Genomic DNA, 17,253 nt, shown 5'->3' with positions numbered 1-17,253 from the left:
AGGATTTATTATTGAGGCTTGGGGTTTTGTTTATTAATTGCTTTTTGTTCTCTTGTTTTCTGGTCAAAGAAAGAGAAGCGAGGGGAGAGGGGAGGGGGGAGAGGGGAGAGGAGAAGAGAAAGATAAAGAGAGAAAGAGAGGGAGAGGGAGAGGGAGAGGAACACAAATGTTTTGTTTTGGTGGAATACTGAAAAGTGTTTTCCAAAATTTTCAAAGCTTTGGACTGAAACCCATAAACCAAACTGAATTGCTCATATCCCCCCAGTGCACAACCATGTGCAGTTGACACCTGCAGTGTTTTTATACATCAAAGTTTGGGCTCCTCTGCATTCAAGGAGCTCCTGTCAGCAGGCCCCGGTGCAGCAGGCACATGGGGAAAGGAAGCAAACTCCTTTGGCAGAGAGGTGCATCAGACTCTCTGGGGAAGGTACTCTGCTTCAAGCAAACAGAACAGAAATAGGTATTCAGAGGGGGCCCTGCAAAGAGCTCCCTAAGGGAAAATCCACACCTGTGTCCTGCTAAGCCTGCAAACACACACTTAGAATCATGAGACATTTTGTTATTGCATCGGGTCAATCAAGCAGTCCAAGTCCCCTATTAATGAACCTCAGACAATGCTTTTGCTTTCTTTCCTTTGGTGGATGTATTTTTCCCTTTCGTTTAAACACTGAACTGAGGTCTTTGTGGAGTCTCTCTCTCTCCCCCCAACACCCCCCCCACCAGGTTTGGCACTCATTTTCTCCATTATTTCAATGAGTAATGACACCAAGGGCACAGAGCCAATCCTACCAGTGCTTTACACTTTTTCCTTTCCCCAAAATAAAAAAGGAACCAAACCCAACACACTGCAACATTGGGCTTCAGGGACTGTGGCTAATTTCCAACGTCTCTTTGCTCTGTAGTAGAATTCTGGCTGTCAGACATTTGGCTTTTTTTATTTTATTTTTTTCACAGAGCACTTGAGCAAACTTTATTTACAGTGCACACCAACTTTCATTACTACATAACACAGAAAATATTTGCCTCATTATGAAGCCAACTGAATATTTATTTTGATTTTTGTTACTTGTGGTAAACAGAATTCGAAACACTCTCTACTACCATTGTTCCAAAAGAGTCAAAAACTATGTAAACAATCCACATGGTAATTGTGCGGCCCAGATCTCCTGATTGCCTCACCTCCCTTTCCAGCAAAAGAGAAGTTTTGTTTAGAAAAAGGAAAGTGCATAATAATTTGAAATGTTAGAGCAACTTCTACCCTCCAGGTCTCTCTTCAGTCCATACTGGTGACTGCCTTCCATAGCAAGTCACTTCACAATGAACTCTATTCAAGACACTTTGGAGCGCAACATTTGGATAAAGTCCAAGGTAGTCCTAGCTCTGCCCTAAGACAAACAGAGTTACCCCAAAGTTCAAGTTTTTTAGAGGACTTAGGCAAGAACTTGTGTTGAGGAAAATAGATGTTTCTACCCAGATGCGTTTTATCTATATTAAGGCGTATGTCAGTGACTTTGCTGACTCCATTTAGTTTTAGAACCAACCTGCTTTATTTACCTCAATAGACTTTAAACAATTGTCCAGACTCAGAATGGATCCATCTGGCCTTTTGCATGGTACAGTTTCTGCATATTCACAGTATGAAAAACATGTTAGTCCAACCTATCTGCATCAACATGCTTGCTCATGGACTTTTTTTTTTTATTTAAATTTGGAAGACTTTTGACTGATTTTAAATCCTGCCTATAAAAACCAGACCTGCTTATTTTTGTGTTTTAAAGAAAGAAAAATAAATCCAGAGTAGCAGAACATTCTTAGTTTGTGTTTTAAAATGCTTTGAGAAAACCATGTACTCCAACATGAATCCAGACTAATATTTATGTCAACATTTCCCCCTGTGGGCACACCTTCCCACTGAGAATTTGGGAGTAAGATTCAGTTCCTTAGATTTAAGCACACATGGAGAGATTTTGTAACTTTAATCCTAAAAGATCGCGGTCGAGCTGCCTTTTTCCTTTCTCTGCTCTTTAGGACATTTCTAAAACTTCTGCCTTCCCGCTAGAGGTGACTGCACAACTCCAGTGAGGAAGAAATCTCGAGTTCTGGGATTAGATCTGTAATGAAACCCTGGCTCCATTACTTCCTGGTGGCCTGGTTTTGAGCAAGTAACTAATCTTCACAAACCACAGTCTCTTCTTTAAAATAATAGTGTGTGTGAGGGGGATACATAATAAAGTTACTAAAATATAATGTCCTAAAGAATTTAAAGCAGTATCATGCATACAGTAAATATTGGCTCCTTATTATTCTTATTATATTGTCCTTATTATTCTGATTGTTTTCATAGGAATAGAATTAAATGCAGATTTTCAAAATATTGAATTTTCTACACACATATACAAAGTAAACTAAAAATGTTTTATAAAAATTCAATTGATGCAAAGAATCATGTCTCCAATCAAATAGGTAGTCGTTATTTTGTATATGGGTCGTTGCTTAGCATTTTCTTCTATAATTCATCTGGTAAACAGTTTGTTTATAACAAATATACTTAAATCTTCAGTTTCTCTATCAACAAAATGAAATGACAAAACATTAAAACCTTAGAATGAAGCAAATACCAACAATTACTATTGGATTGCCATTTTTAAAAATAATGAGACATTGAAAAACTCTTTTAAATGTACTCTGGCTAAAAGATACACCAGGAAGAAATCATTTTTTTTAAAATATTTACAAACATGGGTGAACTGAAAAAGTTTTATTTTCTCAAATCGAATATTCAATTTTTGCATATTAAGCAAGCATGGTCAAGGAATTCATTGACAATTATCTTACTTTTCCCCTCGAGAATAAAACATATATTTGAAGCTTAATGGTAGTGTGGACTGGTCAACTATGGAACCAAAGTCTGTACTTTTAGGGATCACAAAGCTAAGCCAATGGAGAGAACCTCTTTATCACTATTAGGACAATCCCAGAAGAATTTTAATCTTCTTGCGAAGGAGTCATTTCCAGCAAGAAAAATGAGCACACACATTTATTTTACTGAAGCCTATCACAGTGTTTATGAACTTAAGCTTTGGAGTTCAAGTAACTGAGTTTTGATACTGAATCTGTTACATTGTACCCTAGGCAAATTACCAAAGCTCTCTGAATTTCAGTTTCTTCTCCTGTGAAATGAGGATAAGGGTTCTGACAATACTAAATTATTGTGAGAAAATTACATGAGAAATATAAATGATGCAGGGAGTACCTTGCACCAAATAAATTCTCCATAGTGTTAGCTGTTGCTGATATCATTATACTAATCTGTTGGTAAAACTCACAGACTTATTCCTTTAAATTGGTAGGTGAAAATGAAATATAGATGGCAATTTTGCACTTGGACCAAAATTTTAAGGAGGTTTTCTTAACCTTATACCCATTATCATCCATTTGACCTTCATTCATGCTATTATTATCTGCCTCCATTATCCTTTTACCAATTATTTAATATAGAGCAAAATGCATAACCACATCCTTAAGCAATGAGTATTCTTACAACAGAGAAAAGGTGTGAACAGGTTAGAGACTGAAGATATGCTTGAGGCCAGACCTCAAGGTTAACATTTTTCTCCTTTAAGGCTAAATTCAAAATAGTGACCACTAGAATTTTACATGTCACAAATACACATTTTCTCTTTCGTTTACATGTAAATCAACATTAGAGGAGTATGGATTTTGGAATCAGAAAAATATAAGTACAAATCCCATCTCTACCCTTTAGTAACTGCATGAACTTGAATCAATTCATTTGCCTCTGGAGTTCTAATCTCCCCGTACAAAAAGGGGAAATATTATCTGCTAGCCCAATGGCTTTTGCAAAGCACCCAGCACAATGCTGAACACTTAGAGATTCTCAATAATTTGTTTTCACTTGTTCACTGCATGAACTAAGAAACTGAAGATTCTAAGAAGTCTAGAATCATGAAGCCATTCTCAAGTGTATGGGATACCATGGTGAACCATGCCATGCATGCTCTCTTTAGTCTACTTTATACTCTACATCAGTATCACTACCCACAACAATAGTGTCATTTCTAGAGCAGACGCTAAAAGCACGTTGTTCTTAACTGAATTTGAAAATAATATACATCTCTGTCTATACAACAAAAAATGACCCTCCTTTCACAACTACCTACTCAGACTCCACAATCTCATCAATTAGGGAAAAATGGGGCTGCTACTTTATACCGTAGAAAGATCCCTGCCTGTGGCATATATAGAAAATCTGTTCAGAAACATGCTGGCAATATTTTATAATCTAGGTACAGAGGGAATTCTACCTTCTTGCCTCACAGATAGTAGTTTCCCTGTCATGAAAATACAGAGCTGTAATTCATGTAAACTGGATTCATGGTTTGAGCCAAAAGTATACAATGGATCTTTCCATATTCTTATGGAAAAACTAAAAATTAGTATGTTTGTAAGCTGAAAAAGGATGACAAATTGACTAGAACTTTGATTCGCCCCAAATTGATTCATGGAATCATTTGCTTTTCTATAATCTCTAATCTTCAGCTTTTTACAAATACTCCCTCCACTCTGCTTCCTAACATTGAATGTGTTCTATATCTATAACCCCCATGGTTTATTAAGAAGCAAAAGATAAAATTCAGGGAAGTATACCTTACTGGCTCTGCCTTTTAATCTACTTCTGGCTAACCGAGCAGGCTCAGTTTTCTCTTGCAGATAATTCTTTACATAAGCACTGGTATTCATTACACACTGGAGGAGAAAGACGAAAGTAATGTATCCTCAGCCAGATCATAAAAGGTTGTCAGCTCATCAGTGACCTCCTATGATGTCATCAGCAACAGGAAAGCTAGAACAGCTAAGCTCTGCACAAACTGAAGACGAAATTACAACTTGAGTCCTGACCCAGTTCCATGGCCCAGTGTGTAGAACAGAGCTGATTTTAATCTATGTTTCCTTATCCCTATAAAATACATCAAAGGCCAGATTTTTAAAGCCCTGCAGGACTGGCCATTTGGAAGGAGGTATATGCAAGCCCCCAAAGCCTGCATTTTAAGCAGATGGTAGTGGCAATGGCAAGGCAGAAATTACAAGCAAGGGCTTATAAAGACACCGATTAACACCAGTCCTGCTTAAAGAGGGACTGGCAAGGAGGGAGCCAGAACCGTCATTTTGCTCTATAAATCCAGGTACTGTGCTGACTTGCAGGTACAAGAAGGTTGAGTTGAAATTTGATTCCTATTTGCTTTTCCTTAGCCTTGCTCTGCCTTGGAGGGCAGCACTGACCAAACGGCTTTTATACCACCAGGTGGCGCTCTCCTTTACTACCTAGTTGAAATGTGATGGCGAAGCCCCCTGTCAGATACTCTGCCTTCCTAAAAATTTAAAGAGGGAAGAATAAGGTGTCTCTTCCTTATCACAGTAGCGGGAGATAAACTATTAAACTCATTTTGAAATCTTACGGATAAACTCCTTCTCTGAGAGGTTCAATAAATAGTAACGGAATAACTCAATTGAGGACACAGGTCTTTCCCCTGTCATTTTCTTCCTTTGGGAGACAGTAAAACATGCACTCAACTGAGGTGCTAATTTCTGGAGTCATCTGAAAAGAGAGGGCCACCCAACTTTAAACTTCAATAATTTGCTTTGAAAATGTGTGTAGAAGATAATGGCTTAACCCTACGGATGCATTTTAATCCTCTTAATAAACACGGGGAAAATTTTCCCAGAATGGCAAATTATATTTCTTTTCCTTCTCAATGATAGTTTATTCAAACTTTAGAAATCTTACTATAGGAAGATAAGCGTGTGGAGCTTGCTATGTAAATAAAAACACATTTATTACACATTTGAAGCTATTTTGAGGTATACAATTAATGTTCCAACCCAATTCCTTGGGGCAATGATTCTTTTAGAGCAAGGCTCTAGCTTGCATCTTCAGAAAGGAAGGGTGTTAAAGGAGGGGAAACTTTTACTACACAAAATATCATATGTTTTCCATGACCTGTGGTAACTAATAGAGTACAAAATAATGTAATCTAAATGAGGGAAATTGACATTTTGAGAATTGATTATTGTTTACAGCCCTGTCTCTACTGTTGAAGAGCAGTGTTTTTTTTTTTTCTATCTTACTATTTGTTGCATTATTTTTTTAAAGATTTATTTATTAATTTAAAGCCAGATTTACGGGGGGGGGGTCTTCAATCTGCTGGTTCACTCCCCAATTTGCCACAACGGCTGGAGCTCCACGGATCCAAAGCCAGGAGCCAGGAGCTTCTTCCAGGTCTCCCACGTGGGTGCAGGGGCCCAAGGACTTGGGCCATCTTTTACTGCTTTCCCAGGCCATAGCAGAGAGCTGGATCGGAAGAGGAGCAGCCAGGTCTGGAACCGGCGCCCACAGGGGATGTCAGTGCTTCAGGCCAGGGTGTTAACCCATTGCACCACAGCGCCGGCCCCTGTAGCATTCTTTACTTAGTGGAGGGTTAATCTTCTGATTATAGACCCTTTTGATTATAAAACTGAAAGTATCTCACGGTAAAAATTACAAGAACAAGAAAGGAAGGAGGAAGTATTGTGGGAGCATGGGGAGCGGGAGGGCAGGGTGGGAAGCGTCACTATGCTCCTAAATCTGTATATATGAAATACATGGAATTTGTTCATCTTGTATAATTTTTCAAAAAAGAAAAACAAGCAAAAAGGTCAAAAAATGAAGAAGGAACACCAAAAACAAACAACAAAAAAAGACCACAATGAAATGATGAAATGTCAGCAGCCCTTTCCTATAGCTAAGCTTAATTCACAATTGGTATGTATATTAACATAATATCCATTATCACCCAGCCATTCCAAAGTAGTCAATTGCTAGATTTAATACTTTATTTGGCATCAAATTTGTTGGTTTTTTTCTGCTATTGAAATATTTGGACATTTGTGCAGCACCAAAAACTTAGTTAAAAGCTGAACTGAAGACCTTTTGTTCCAGGTAACAGCACAAAGTTTATGTTCAACCATTTGGAGAAATTGTATTTCAGAATGTTATCCCGCCCAGGCTGAGATCATTACATATGATGCCTCCTGGGACACACATATTTAACGTTTTTGTCTTCTTAGCATCTCCTATTATAGAAAAAATGGATTCCTTTTACAAACTCAGCAGGTCTTTGAAGAGGCATCGTGCCATTCTTCATCCTCTGACATTACACATGAGGCCTTAGCTTTGTTTGTGTTTTCTGTAGTGAATTCCTTTCCTTCCAGTGCCAGTCCGTGGTGGATTTCCCAGATCTTCCTTTCTAACCCCAACAGAAAGAAAGCACTAGATCTCAAATCCTGTCTTGTTTTAAAACTTATTAAAAATAAGGCACGCATAGCAGCCTGCCCAGTGACTAAGAACAAATATTTACCAGCCCACACAAATTCTCACTAGTCTGGATTTCCCTGTAAAAGTTCAGCTATTGGAAGGATAAATGAAGTGAGCATTTTCTTTTTTTAAAAAAAATAGAGATACGATTCAAATTTATGATTCATAAATGATCCAAAATTTGCTCTTTTCAAGGGTACAATTCAGTGATTGTGACTATATTTATTATGATGATGATTGTGCAGTCATAATAATCACCACCATCTAATTCCAGAACAGTCTCACCTTTCCCAAAATAAACTCCGTATCTGCTGATAATCAGTCCCCTTGCATCCCTGTCCTCCAGCCCTGGCACTCACTAATGTACTTTTTGTCTTCATAAATTTGCCGATTCTGGGCATTAAATGCAAATAGAATAATAAATATGTGGCATTTTATGCCAGTTTTATTCTTCACTGAGCAAAATATTTTTAGGGTTCATCTACATTATGGTATAATTGATACTTCATTTCCTTTTATGGCTGAATATTATTCCAACACCTTCCTTTCTAACTGTCCATCATAAACTGTTGCTCTTCTTGGGTGAGCAGTAATGTAGCCCTTTGAATGGTTTCAAGGAGAATGTAAAGTTACATGGTAGAATGTTACTACTGTCACCACATAGATTTTGAAGTCATGAAATTCCAAGTATTCTAATAAGTGAAAGTTTTTATTTTCCCCCTCTTCTGCTTTCATTCCTCAATAATGAACACTGGAAAATGTAAATATCTCTTTAATATGATTAATCTATAGATATCTGTACTATCCAGCTTATCTAGGGTACAGCTTAACTCTGCTGTCTGTCTGTTTGATTTTCTGTCTGGATTATCCTTCTATTGCTAAAAGTAAGCATACAAAAACTATATACAAATGTGCTAGCTAAAGAAGGGATTTTGAATGTTTTCACCACAAAAAATGGTAAATGTTAGAGAAGATTGCTATGTTGACTCTGATTTGGACATTACACAGTGTATGCATGTATCAAAAGAACCCATGAGATGACAAAAATATGTACAAATTTTATGTGTCAGTTAAAACTTCAATACTGTTTCAGTACTAGTTATAGCGGCAAGATGGCGGAATAGGAAGGGAGCACACTGATAGTCCAGGGAGAGACAGTTTAATAAAAGTGGAGATACTGCAGGTTCAAGGAAGAGTAGGGGAAGAAACAGCAGAGGAAACTCTTCCGGAACTAGTGATTCACAGTGGACCTGCGTGGAGAGCATGGAAGCCCACAGTTCGGGACACCAGCGGCAGAATCAACACGCCAGCACTGGAACACGAGCTGAGCCGAACCTCAATAGCCCGAGACACCGGCGGGCAAGCGGAAAGAGGAGACTAGCGGGAACGAGGCTTGAAACCCTATAGTAGTATTTATTAGGATCTGAGCACACCTTTTAAACTGCACCAGTGTTTTTACAGGTTTGTTATTGTTTTGTGGGTGTTCTAAGTTGCATGGGTGTTCAGGGATCTGTCTCAATCTAATTTTCTCATGGGTCTTGTTTGCTTTGGTGACTGTTTCCCAGGACACAAGGTTTTCTAGAAGTGCATATTGTACTGTAACAGAACTGCCTGTATGTGTAAAAGTATAACAACAAGGATAATGCAAGAAAGGGTACTAGGGAACACTGTAAAAAAGAGAAAGATACATTATACATGAACAATTTTTTCACTACTATAAAATATTCATAATATAGTAGAGGCTACAAACTAGTGTGTGCCACAAAACAGTATTTTTCGGAAGTATTACTCTTATGCTAATTTTGCATATGAATATAGAATTATGGAAAATTGTATATTAAAATGCTTATGTCAACGGTGACTAAAATGAAAAGTGAGCAGTTATTAGTATCTGCTAATAATTTGTTCACTTTATGCTTTTCTGCTTTTCTGTTTCTGACTTTATTTTTAACATAACTGCATGTGTAATTTTATAAAGAATGTGCATTTTATAACTTAAAAATTAATAAATGCATAGGTAAAGAAAAAGGAGTGAGAATTCTAAATATGATCTGCAACAGTGCTACAGTGCTTATCTCAGGAAATTTGAGGAACACTTAAAACTGAATGCAAATAGTAAGTTACTGGAAGATATGAAGTAACATACTGTTATGTTTAAGAGCCTTGTCTTAGGCCTCATGGGGGGGTTGCTGGATGGACCACTTTCTGATTATACAAACGTGAGCACACAAATTTAGCTCTACATGCCTTCATTTTTTCAGCTCTCTAGTGCTTGTAAGAAGGTAAAACACGATAATAATGTGAAGCAAACAGCACATTGCCTGGCGTTCAGTCAATAAATACTGATTAAGTGTCCAGCAGCCAGGCACTACTTTAGAATCTGAGACTACAGCTGTGAAGAAAGTACAATTTAAGTTTTCAGTTTTTAAAAGTTAGCTATTGGGATGGTGCTTTTCATTTACTTATATCTGCCATATGTTTCCCACAACTGAATAGCCCAGGCATCCCCAGAAATGAAGAGGGAATCCAGTCATTAGGCTGTTGGCCATTCTTTGCTGCTTTGTTGGACCTCATTAAAAGAGAACCAAGACAAAGGTCCTGGGGGTGGGGGTGGGGATTTGTTTCCAGACCGTGCTGCCCTAGGGACGTGGAATCTAGGCGTGCAGAGCAGAGAAGTCCCTGGCAGGGTGGTGGTGACCTAGCGAAAAAAGTCACTGTTTCCTGAGACGCTTCTGGGACGCAACAGCCAGGTAGTTTCCAAAAGAATGGTGCAGAAAATCAATGTGGATCCAGTGGGGGAAGGAGGTGGAAGGAAAGAGGAGAGAAGGGAAAATGCATAACCCCCTGCTGCTTTCCCATCCTGTACAGCAGTGGAGTGTGCGTGGATGCCAGAGGGGGCCAACCGCGCTGCGCTGGGCTTCGCGGGTGCGAATGGCGGCTGCTTGTCTCCCTTGGCGCAAGGCACATTAGAGGCCAAGAGCGTCTGGGCGTGGAGGAGGCAGACGCCGCGGCAGGGCAGGAGAGAGGCTGGAGCCTGTGCAGACTCCCTGCGAGGCGGCTCTGTTTGGGGAACGAGGAGCGCAGGGTCCTCGCTCACTCGCTGCCGAGGAGCTGGCGCCGGGCACCGGACTTGCAGCCAACAACAGCAAATGGTGGCGGCGAGGAGGAAGCCTGCGGTGCTGCAGCCCCCTCTAGGGTAACATTCACGAGCTCGAGAAGAAAGCGAATGCAAGAGGGCAGTGCGGAAAGGGACAAGCTTGAAACCCGAGTGAAGGGGATGGGGCCGGAGAGAGGAGAGGAAGGCAGCCGCGGTTCCAAAACACTGCCTTCGGGTCCCGCTGACACCGAAGCAAAAACACTCCCTGCCACCGCCCGAGGGGCCGGGGGACCGGGCTCAGCGGTCTGTGAGTCCGTGGGGGTGGCTTCCCTGGCGGTGTTAGGTTCCTCGCAGGGGATCAAAAGAGGAGCTTGCTCTCTGAAAGCAAAACGTGGCATGCACTTTTCACAGAGAGGCTGTTTTCACCAGAAGTTCCCAGTTTGCTTGATAGTCCCTTCCTCCCTCCCTCCTTCTAGTCCTCCGATGATGGCTCCTGTTGGAACTCTGCCTCTTCCCCCAAGCCCCGTTTCACATCCTATGATTAAGACCAGAAATGTGCAAGGCACACTTTCCTCTCACATCAGGCCAGTGAAGGGAATTTAGACACAGCCTGATGTGGAGGATAAGCGAAACACAACTTACAGCCATCAAGGACAGGGTGGCAAGAACTTGTGCCCCTCACCGTTGACTTGGGAGTGACCTTGCTCTTCTCCTGCCCATCTCAGCAGGAGGTGTGGGGGGTGGTGGTTTAGCAGGTGGAGATGTATAAATGCTTGGGGAATGGCGCCTGGGCTTGGCACTGAAACTGTATCGGTGTTAACAGCTGGACACATAAGTCATGCTCAATAAGGATTTAGTGGCAACATTCAGTCTCAGATTAGCCCGGACTTGCAGGCAGCCGCTGTCTTCTTGCCAAGGTTGGGCAGCTCAAAAGGTCAAGCGATCTCTTGGGATTAATACTGGTATTTAATGAAATGCCTTGCTTATCACTGTTGGGGGTCAAGGGCTCCATTTCTTGCTGAGACGAAATCACTTCCAAGTATAATGTGATCCAGTGTGGGCTGCCTACCCGAGCTCCCAAGGGTCCTCTCTGTAAGTCAGACACTGGAGTGCCTGGTAGCTAGGAAAAAGTATCCAAGGAGAATGCAGAAAATGGTGGGAGTAGGCGGCAGTGAGACAGGGCGGGACAGGACTGCTATGACAGCTAAGGAGGTCAGGTTTGAGCGTGTAGTGGTGGGAAGGCAGTTAAGGATTTTAAGCACTGTACAAAACAATGTAGTTGAATGCAGTCTGTTATGAGCAGAACAGACCCCATTGGGAGGAACTGGAAGGGCAAATGAGAGCCTAGATCAAAGCAGCCACACTGGCATTGAAGAGCAGGGGTTGGATTTGTGAGCTGTCGATGATGTCAATTATTAATGATGTAAAATTTCAAGGACATGACGACTTTTTACACAAGGGCCATGAGGAGAAGGAGAGGGGATTTGTGACTTGGGTGGACTGGCTGTGTAGATGCTGCTGCTGCTGCCACTGCCTTCCACTGCCTTTGCTGTTCAGAAAGTTGGAGCAGTCCATGCTGTGTCGTAGCAGGGTCAAGCAGCTGCCTGTGATGCCATATGGGCATCACCTATGGGCACTGGTTCGAGTCCTGGGTGCTCCACTTCTGATCAGGATCCCTGCTAATGCATCTGGGAAAGCAGCAGAAGATGGCTCAAGTACTTAGACTCCTGTACTCGGCTTTAGTAAGCGATCATTGTCATGGTGGCTCAAGAGAGCCTGTCCGCCAACTGAGCTGGTGCTTCAAGGGGGCTATTGACCTGAGCAGGCCTGGAGGAGGCAGTGGGGGCTGAAGTGACCGGAGCAGTGCTCAGAAAGGCTTGTTGTACCCAGTCGGTTACTTGGACAAGCAAGTGCCAGATACCAGTGTGCAAGAGACAGATCAGTTCCTGGTGGTGACGTCCTGATGGGACATTGCCTTGGTTCCCCTGAATCAGATTCCCATGAGCCTCTTCAAACATGGCAGGTAGCACCATCTCCTTCTTCCCTATGATGATGGTCTACATGATGGCCTGGCAACCTATTCAGGCACTTATGACCATTTCAGCCACTTTCAAGATGCTAGAAAGTTCAAACCGGAAGTTCCTTCAGAGTTTGGTCTGTCTTATTAGGGACCTGATGGGTTTGGCCATTGGTTGTTAACAAGTGCTTGGCTATGGGATTACTGTCTATGCATCGTTAGCCTTCACTGAGTCCCCGGACAGAATGGATTTCTGTGGTGGAGGATTAATTTTGTGAGCCTGAGTAAGAAGCACCTGGCCTACATATTTGCCTCTCATTTACATCCTTCTTTTGTTTCCATTGGTTCTTAAAGTAACCACTCATGTTGTAAAGAATCAAAAGCTCTTTTTCCCCTGGAGAGGAGACAGATCCCAGAAAGGCAATATGCATATTACTACCATCACAAAGAAACTATACGACAACCCCTAACTGAAAATAATGTAGAAAACTGTGCTTAATGTTTCCAAGATAGAGCAAAACAACAAATATGACCAGAATTCTATGTAAACAAAAGAACAGTTGTTGCTAAATCAATAACCATCACAGTGTCTCCCTTCAATAATTAAATGACTGAGGATAATGTTTTTAAAAAGTTGCACAAGTTTGCTTTTAAACCTATTATCCTTAATATTTCACTTCTATTTAACACAAGTTGGAAAATTCTGTTGGAGACATTTGTGGAGGAAACCAATGCTCAATTCAGATTATACATGACGAAAAGAAAAATAAGCCAGACAAAAAAGAGCACAAAAAAGACAAACAGTACATTTATAAGAGGGTTGGGGTAAGAGATAATGAGTCCAGTTTTGATGTGGGAGGAAAGTATGAGAATTCCATAATAGCCAATGCATCTCAATGGGAATCCCTTTCAGCCACAGGGAATTGCCTTGCCCAAGATTACAACTCTCCTAGACGGTGGCCCATGTCAGGGACTAGCTTATGCCTGGAAACAAAGGCCTAGGCCCCTGGCTTCAAGTTGAGACAACTCTGCAAGGTTACTCTAGCTCCAGAGCTTCAGCAGGGTTGGCTGTCTCACTGTGGATCAGATTTCCTACTTCTTGTTCCTTCTGCCTTCCTTGCTTCCTTGCAGGTGTATCAGGGTGCTCCCTAACAAACTTTTTTTTTTTGAGACAGAGAGAGGGAAGGAGAGGGGAGAGGTATGAGGAGGGTAGGGAGAAGGAGAAACAGGGAAGGGAAGAAGGAGAGGGAGAAGGATCTAGCTCCCCAGTCTGTTGATTCACTCCCTAAATGCTTGCAAAGGCCTGAGCTGGGCCCAGCTGAAGCTGGGAACTGAGAACCTGATCCAGATCTACCACATGGGGGCAGGAACTCAATCACTTGAGTCATTATCATCACTGTCTCCCAAGATCTGTATTGGCAGGAAGCTGGAGTTAGGCACAGAGCTAGGACTCAAACCCAGTCACTGCAATTTGGATACCAGTATCCTAACTGGCATCTTAACATCTGCACCTGCTCTTCAACAAACTTTCTACATGCAACTCTGAGTCCAGAGTCCACCTCCAGGGAGTGTGGTATAAGAGCGCAGAGGATGCCTGAGAAAACAGAAAAGATGTGGTTCTGGAAAATAAGACAGATTTTCCAGGAGTACTGAGGAGGCAGCAGTACCAAATTCCACAGAAAGTTAAGTGAAATAATGATGAAAACGCTCTGCTGAAGAACAAAGAAATGATCATGAGTGAACTTGGCAAGGGTAGCTTAAAAGGATCAGTGGTGTAGAAGATGGTTAGCAGTGGATGGAGGCTTAATGAATAATAAGCGTAGTGCAGTCAGTGTGGGCTGCTGATAGAGCCTATCTGTGGAGACAAAGGCAGAGACAAGGTTGTGCAAGTTAAAGAATACAGGGTCAAGGACTCTTCTGAGTGAGGGCTAAAAGGTCAAGGACAAGACAGAGGAGGATGATACTGGGCAAAAAGCAGAGCATAGAAGGGGTGGTGTGTTCAAGGAGCTGGGGTGGGATGCAGTCCATGGGCATGGTCTGTCTTTGACGGTGGCTGCAGAGGTGTGACAGTGATGGAAGAGGTGAGAGTGGCTGCACCTCATCTCCTAAATCAGGCCTCAATCTCTCTTTACACTTAAGTCCTAAACAATCTTCTTCAACTTCTATTTCTACCCTTATTTCCTATTCATCTCCTTCAGACATGAAATATTCAAACCAATCTGAGACCAATTCAGACGCTCCGAGAAGCTTCTGTTTCTATTACTGCGGGACCTTATTCTTGCCATTTCTTTCATCTGCATTTATGGCTTTACAAAGAGCCCCTTGTTCTTAAAATTTCTACCTATTCTTTCAACTTTTTTTATTTTAAGAATTTATTTGGGGGCCAGTGCAGTGGCGCAGCATGTTAAAGCCCTGGCCTAAAGCTCTGGCATCCCCTATGGGCGCCGGTTCTAGTACTTGCTGCTCCACTTCCCATCCAGCTCTCTGCTATGGCCTGGGAAAGCAGTAGAAGATGGCCCAAATCCTTGGGACCCTGCACCCATGTGGGAGACCCAGAAGAAGCTCGTGGCTCCTGGCTTCGGATCAGCACAGCTCTGGCCGTTGTGGCCATCTGGAAAGTGAACCAGCAGATGGAAGATCTCTCTGTCTCTACCTCTCTCTGTAACTATTTCAAATAAATAAAATAAGTTTAAAAAAATAATTTATTTGAAAGGCAGAGAGACAGACAAAGAAAGCTCTTCTGTCTACTAGTTCACTTCTCAAATGATTGCAACAGATGGGGCTGGGCCAGTTTGAAGCCAGGATCCCACAAGTCAATGCAGAAATCAAATATGAGCCATCGCTGCTGCCTCCAAAGGTGCACATTAGCTGTGACTTAGTATCAGAAGCAGAGTGAGAGGCCAGCATCGCGGCTCACTAGGCTAATCCTCCGCCTAGCGGCACCGGCACACCGGGTTCTAGTCCCGGTCGGGGCACCGGATTCCGTCCCGGTTGCCCCTCTTCCAGGCCAGCTCTCTGCTGTGGCCAGGGAGTGCAGTGGAGGATGGCCCAAGTGCTTGGGCCCTGCACCCCATGGGAGACCAGGAAAAGCACCTGGCTCCTGGCTCCTGCCATCGGATCAGCGCAGTGCGCCGGCCGCAGCGCGCCGGCCGCGGCGGCCATTGGAGGGTGAACCAACGGCAAAGGAAGACCTTTCTCTCTGTCTCTCTCTCTCACTGTCCACTCTGCCTGTCAAAAAAAAAAAAAAAAAAAAAAAAAAAAAAAAAAGAAAGAAGCAGAGTGAGGACCTGAACCTAACAAGGGATGTATTTCAAGGCGAATCTTAACTGGTACACCAAATACCCCAAAATTTCTACTTAGTAATTAAATTAAAAGATAAAATATTATCTAACCACATTTCTCTTTACTCTCTGTCCTGGCCTAAAAATCTCTCTGCAGGTGTATTTCACTTCTGTCTAGGATTCTCTCTGTTAGAACCTTTTTCTGAGCCAGTGCCGCAGCTCACCAGGCTAATCCTCCGCCTGCGGCCCCGGCACCCCGGGGTTCTAGTCCCATTTGGGGAACCGGATTCTGTTCCGGTTGCTACCCTTCCAGTCCAGCTCTCTGCTGTGGCCTGGGAAGGCAGTGGAGGAAGGCCCAAGTCCTTGGGCCCTGCACCCACGTGGGAGACCAGGAGGAAGCACCTGGCTCCCGGTTTCAGATCCGTGCAGCGCACTGGCTGTAGCGGCCATTTGAGGGGTGAACCAACGGAAAAGGAAGACCTTTCTCTCTCTCTCTCACTGTCTAACTCTGCCTGTCCAAAAAAAAAAAAAAAAAAAAAAAAAAGAACCCTTTTCTGTACTTCAGTTTTCTTAGTTAACCTTATTGTTCTGCCCTCCAGCTACAATACCAGACATGGTCCCTATCTTCATGAATTTCCCAATATAACAGTGAACTCAGATACCAAAGAATCATGTATCTGAAACCTTTCAAATATAGTCAGACTCATGGAGCTGAATAGTGAATGAAGATGTGATAGCAAACTGGGAAAGGCTATGAGATGTGATGAGATGTGAAGGGAGAGGTAGGTAGAGCAGGTAAGTGGGCCCGTTAAGGACTAGAGAAGTCATCTGAATGATATTAGGCAATTGCCTTTCCAAAGTATCCCTTTGTCTTCAGAGTGGAAAGTGCATGAGAGACAGAATACCCCTCAAAGAAATTCTGGGCTAACCTCCCTCCCAATCTATAGGAACTGCCCAGGTATACCATCACATCATCTACTTTGTTTTCTTCAAAACCATGATCACTAATGGATACTTTATTGCTCTAATTTTCTTTTCCCATCTATCCCACCCTGCTGGTCTAGTAGAATGTAAGGTTCATGAAAACCAGGAATCATGTGTATCTTGTTCTTTACTATCGAGTATATAGAACTGTTCCCAGCACATAGTAGATGTCCATAAAAATTGCCAAAATTCAATTTTAATTTCTGTAATCGAGAACTAGACAGGAAGGATCTGTGCTGAGGCTCCTGGGAATAATATTTATTCTTCACCAACTTACCAGAGCATCCGGGTTTTTCCTGGAAAATGGGCTTATGAGGCCTTACTAAAGCTTTTATGACATTGGGTTCTTTTAAGCAGAGGATTTTGAAGAGTCTCTTAAGAGCTGACTTGAAAGAACTAAGAGAGGTGCGAAAAGTGTGTCCCCCACCCCCATGATTGCTCTTTTTAAGCTGCTGAAGCTGTGATCCACCATGTACTTTCCTGACTTGGAAAAGCTGCATTA

The 17,253-nt window shown here is 42.2% G+C and overlaps 1 protein-coding gene and 1 pseudogene across 2 annotated transcripts in view; one reads left to right on the top strand and one right to left on the bottom strand.

The window, feature by feature from the left end:
• ADAMTSL1 (ADAMTS like 1) overlaps window positions 1-17,253 on the bottom strand; it is a 1,062,044-nt gene that overhangs the window by 463,537 nt on the left and 581,254 nt on the right. The gene's annotated exons all lie outside the window — the stretch shown is intronic.
• Window positions 12,396-12,810, top strand: LOC100345984 (ER membrane protein complex subunit 4 pseudogene; annotated as a pseudogene).

The sequence above is a fragment of the Oryctolagus cuniculus genome, chromosome 1 (genome assembly GCF_964237555.1).
Source record: "Oryctolagus cuniculus chromosome 1, mOryCun1.1, whole genome shotgun sequence".
Taxonomy (NCBI): domain Eukaryota; kingdom Metazoa; phylum Chordata; class Mammalia; order Lagomorpha; family Leporidae; genus Oryctolagus; species Oryctolagus cuniculus.
The sequence above is the reverse complement of the archived record's forward strand: the minus strand, read 5'-3'. Positions and strand labels throughout refer to the sequence as shown.